The sequence below is a fragment of the Monodon monoceros genome, unplaced genomic scaffold, assembly GCF_005190385.1.
Source record: "Monodon monoceros isolate NGI ecotype Baffin Bay Population unplaced genomic scaffold, NGI_Narwhal_1 Super_Scaffold_4, whole genome shotgun sequence".
Taxonomy (NCBI): domain Eukaryota; kingdom Metazoa; phylum Chordata; class Mammalia; order Artiodactyla; family Monodontidae; genus Monodon; species Monodon monoceros.
This window is the reverse complement of record NW_021703781.1, coordinates 36,691,618-36,697,489: the sequence shown is the minus strand read 5'-3', so window position 1 is coordinate 36,697,489 and position 5,872 is coordinate 36,691,618.

The window sequence follows — 5,872 nt, the reverse complement described above, 5'->3', positions numbered from 1 at the left end:
TTACCAGACAAGGGAAATAACTTAACCATATTGGAGACAATAAATCAGTTGTAAAGGCTCCCAGTTCTGTTTCAAAGGTAAAGATTAGCCTGAAGCACATCCTTGAGCTATTTTGCAGGATCCAAGGATCCAAACCCCCTCAAGCACTCAACCAGCAGAATAACTAGACCCTAAGGAATGACGATGCTGGCTTTTGCTGACCCTCGTGATGTCAATCAACTAGAGCCCAGACTCTGTTAAACTTTGCCTCAATTCTATGCTGAATTCTCCTCTGCTCAATCCCCTTCATGAATATGTGTGCCCCCCTAGCTTAAATCTTCCCCAGTTTTGCTATTCTGGGAGACATAGCTTTGGCAAATATCCCTGGAGTTCTTCTTACTCATTACAAGTAATAAAATCCTTCCTTCCCCTGCTCTTTGGCTTGGCTGTGTCTTTTGGCTCCACATCCACCAAGAGGCAAACCCAGTTTTTGGGTAACAAGACTTCTTCATCTGGCTGTGTTCTGTGACCCTGTGCAAATATCAGCACCTCAATCAGTGTTCAGCTTTTAGTTCCACTGAACAAGTGTTGGGACTGGAGCTGGAAATCGCAGAGTTCTACACTGATATTTCTTTATTGATACACAGAGTGTTACTCTGCCTCCATCTACGTCTATAAGTGACCGCTGCAAGTGGCAGTTTCCTCATCTCTCAGTTGTTGTAAAGAATATATGGGATGGGGCTTCCCTGGTGGCACAGTGGTTGAGAATTCACCTGCCAATGCAGGGGACACGGGTTTGAGCCCTGGTCCAGGAAGATCCCACATGCCACAGAGCAACTAAGCCCGTGAGCCACAGCTACTGAGCCCACATGCCACAACTACTGAAGCCCACGCGCCACCTAGAGCCCATGCTCTGCAACAAGAGAAGCCACTGCAATGAGAAGCCCACGCACCACAACGAAGAGTAGCCCTCGCTCGCCGCAACTAGAGAAAGCACGTGCTCAGCAACAAAGACCCAACGCAGCCAAAAAACAATAAATAAATTTAAAAAAAAAAGAATATATGGGATGACACCTGTTAGGTGCTTAGCACATAACCTGGCACTGTGGTGGGAGCAATAATCATGGTGGGAACAAAGCGAGCAGTGTGAAGTCTGGTCAGAGGCCACAGACAGAGAATGGCTTGTGTTGGAAAAAAAATTGTGCTAGAGGAAACACCCAAGAAAATATATCATTATATACTTGCAGTCATTAAAACCAGGTTTATATATATTTTAAAACATGGGAAATGCTTAAGTTGTCCTGTTAAGTAAATAACATATTATCTCAACTGTGTTTGTATTTTTAAAAGTGAAGATAAAATCTACCCCAAAGCTAAGAGTATTTGCCTCTGAGTGATGATCTGTCCTTTCGGTATCTCTCTTCAAAATAATAATATAATGAGATGGGAGAGGAAAGAACAAAAGAAATGTACTTGTCAACTGTAAGCAGACTTTGCGAGGAGCTGTATGAGAGGGTAAAATGGGGCCATCCCTACCCCACCTGGGGACAGAAGGAGCCCTGACCCAGGAGAAGCTGGAATTGAGGGAAAACCCTGGAGTCCTGAGTACTTCTCAAATTAAAGAATGGAGCCTCCAACAAGAGCACTGTATTCATTTCTAAGGCCACCGTAACAAAGTACCACAGACAGGGGGGCTTAAACAACAGAAATTAATTTTCTCACAGTTCTGGAGGCCAGAAGTCTAAGATCAAGGTGTCATCAGGGTTGGTTTTTTCTGAGGCCTCTCTCCTTGGCTTGCAGATGGCCACGTTCTCCCTCAGTTTTCACATGGTCTTACCTCTGTGTGTAAAGATGTCTGTGTCCAAATTTCTTTTCTTATAAGTACTTATAATACCCACCCTAACTACCTCATTTTAACTTAATAACCTCATTTTAACTTAATTAAGATCTTTAAAGATCTTATCTCCAAATATGATTATTATGATTCTGAGTACTGGGCGTTAGAACTTCAGCATATGAATTTGGTGGTGGGAGACACAATTCAGCCCATAACAAGTGTTAATTACCATATGGCTAAAACATCTATAAACAAAGTTAAAAGACAAGTGACAGACTGGGGGAAATAAATATTTTCAGTATTTATGACATACCAAAGTATTCTTATCCAGAATATATACAGAGTTTAGATGAATCAATAAGAAAGATGAAAACAACCCAATAGAAAAATGCACAAAGAAAATGATTAGGCAATTCACAGAAGAGGAATACAAAATAAACATTAAAAGGTTCTCAACTGCACTTACCAGTTTTATACAAACTAAACAGTTGTTTTTCATCTATCATAGTGGCACAAATTAAAAAGACTGATAATAACAAGTCTTGGCAAGGATGTAAGAAAGTGGGAACTCTCAAATGTTAATGGGGACACATATTGGAATGGTCTTACTGAAGACAGTAGCTTTTAAAAATTAAAACATCCATTTCCCTTAACCCAGTGTTACACTTCTTCTAGGAATCAGTATTGCCAAAATAGTTGCACACGTGCTAAAGGATATATGTGGAAGGACTTTTTTTTTTCACTGTAAATGTCTGTTCAATGCAAAAGAAGTTAAATATAATAATTACACACCCCTACAATGAATGCAATATACCCATTAAGAAATAGGTGATCCTACATGTACTGAAATTAAAATAAAGATCTTTAAGACAATTGAAAAAAGGAAGCAAATTGCAGAACTACAGTCTAGTGGATGCATTTTATGTTTTTATAAATGTGTATTTGTACAAGTAGACTTAAATAAATACATAGACAGTTTTGTAAAGATGTTCACCCAGCTGTGGCCAGTAATTTCTGGAGGGGGAGAAAGGTGAAGGTGAGGCAGGTGGAAGGGAGATTTTCACATTTTGCTCTGTATCCTTCTGTATTATTTAAATTCTAAAGTCTATACAACCAGAATAAATACAAACTTGCATGCATGTTCTGTCAGAGAAGAAAAGGAAGGTTTCTGCTTCTGAAGATCTTTGCAGAGCCCATAGCCATGCCTCGAGGCTTCTCAGTCTTCTGAGAATGGCAGACATCCTCATGGGAGTCTTAATTGCCCCAAATGTTTGCTTTAATCAATGTAATTAGCAGAGCATCAATTAGGCTAAAAGGCTCCTACAGCAGCTGCTTCCGTTCACTGCCCCGCCCAGCCCCTTCAGCGACTCAGCTTCCCTCCGTGGTGTGAGTCTCTCTCCATGGCTCTGTGTTTCCTCTCGTGACTCTGAAGACCACTGTGGGCAAATGGGAGGTTCTGAAGCCTATTGATTTGCTAGGGTTTTGTTCCTGCCTGCTGTTCCGTGTCATACTCTTCATCTTTCTTAAGTGGCTCATTGGTGGCTCCAACTTGCATACTTTTTCTGTTGTTCTTCCCAACCTGCATCTCCTGTTTTGCAGCTCACTGAGAGGTTCCACTGTCCCCACAGTCACTAAAGCCAGAAATCTGTGAGTTATCGTTGCACCCACCACTCATGCCTGGTCAACCATTAAACCCGATGGAGCTGACTCCTAAATGTCTCTTAAATCTGTCCCTCACTCTCTACCTCTACTGCCAGCCAGTGCATTATTGCCTCTCACCTAGATATATTTTTGCTCTCACCTCTTACTACTCCATCTTCCCTCCAGGTGCCACAGAAATCTTTCTAAAAAGCAAATCTGACCATGTCCCTCACTGCTTAAAATCTTGCTGGTATCCAATACCCTACTAAATAGAGTCCAAACCCCTTGACATGGTAGACAAAGCCCAGTGTCACCTGGCCTAGGCCACCAGTTCCCTATGTGCATCCAGGCAGTTACCATTCCTCTGGCCCTTCATCCAACTCTGCTTTTGCATATGGTGCTTTCCTGCTGGAGGTCTTCTGTGCACGTGTGCTGATTTGTTCTTTCCCAGCATCCACTCCTATTTCTTGTGCTACCTGCCTCCCATAAACCATCTGCTGTTCTTCTCAATCCATGTGTGTTTCATATGGGTGGCTCCAGGTCCCCTCTTCCCCGCTTCAGGCCAAGCCAGATCATTTAGCATCTCTCTTCTTGGAATTTGAATCTTGAACATCATAAGAGCCTTGAAGAGTCAGTCCATTTCTGGCTCAGCCCTGCTCCCTGAGACTAATTCTCCAGTTTTCCTGTGATTCTGAGTTGTCCTTTAGACAACCTTCCCATCAATTCCTTTTTCTTAAGCCAGCCAGATAATTTTCTGGTGCCTTTAATCAAAGAACTCCCAATGAACCCAGCCCTTCTGCATCAGAGAAACTCTTACTTATCCTTCAGGGTCCAAGTTAAGTGTCCACTTACTCCTTCATTCAACAAATATTTACTGAAAACATGCTATGAGTTGGGCACTATGCTAAGTGCTGGGGATACAATAGAAAACAGATATGGTCCTTGGCCATATGGACTTTAAAATATCTCTAAATAAACAATTCTTTTGGAGGGGGGGGGCTTTAGGTGCAGGATAAAGTTAATTATATTAGTCCATTCTGGCACCCTATCAGTATTGGTATGGACAATCATTTAATTACCCCATATCTGCATCCCTCAATCCCCTCCCCTAGGCAACCATATTAATGTGTTTGATATGTATTTGAATGTGTTCAATATGTATTTGAATGAGTTCTTGTGAAATGTATGTTGTAGTTGTATGGGCCAGTGCTTTTAATTAACGCCAAGAGTATTACGTTACATATTTCTTTTAGTTTTCTGATTTTCTTCATGAGGCGTGGTAGAATGCACGAAATATTTGAAATGAGATAATGAGCCTTAGAAGCAAATGTTAGGATTTTGCCTTTTAATTTGAGTGAAGTCATTTCAGGGTTTTGAACAGAGGGGCAACATGATTTGAATTGGTGTTCTACAAGGAAAACTCTAGTGTGTTGAGATTAAAATTCAGGGGTGCAAATGTGGAAGCAAGAAGGCTGGTTAGGGGCTGTTGCAGTAATCCATGGGAAAGTAGATGGCGGTTTGAACCTCGGATGTATATGTTCCTCTTCCAGGAACTCTTGTATATAAACAAGAGAAAAATGCAAGACAAGTGCAGCAGGAAGCCCCCCAAACTAACAAACAACATGAGATACAAATCATTGATAAGCAGAGAAACGTGGATTAAAACAATGATATGACATTGCATCTGTTATTCTGGCAAAAATTACATGACCAGACACTGCCAAGAGTTGGCTGGGATATGAAGATTTAAAAATTCTCTTGCACTCTTTATGGGAATGGAGAATCAAGAAGCAATGTAACACTGCTGAGTCAAGTTAAGTATCACAAACCCATGACCCAGCAATTCAGCACCCTGTTATATATTCCAGAAAAAATTCCACGTAGGTTCTTAAGGGAATGTATAGGAAGGTGTTCATTGCAGCAACAAGGAGGTAAAGGCAGGTCTCCATAATTTGGACAATGAATGGGTAAAATGTGTATCAGGTTTTGTGATAAGCACTTAATATGCATTATCTCATCTTTTCTTCAAGATAGCCCCAAGACTGGGATTTTTAATAGTATCTGTAAATACTGTTTACCGTCTGTAAAACGGAAACTATCCTTCCATACACACAAACGGCCGCTTTTTTTTTTTTTTTCTGGTTCACTCTCCTTAGTGTTTGGACGAGGACCCCGGGGTTCAGGGGCTCAGCAGCGTGCCAGGTTTCCCAGACAGATGGGGTCATCTCTCCTTGCGGTCTGCAGGATCTTCACTCTTCCAGGCCCGGGAACCCTCATCCCTGGGCCTTCAGCACCGCGGACAGCGCCAACGGGGCAGGGCTGGGCGGGGCGTCCTCAGAGACGTCACGGCGCGCGGAGTCTCCCCGGCGCTCGCTCGCTGGCTGCTGGCGCCGCCACGTCACGTGACCCAGATAA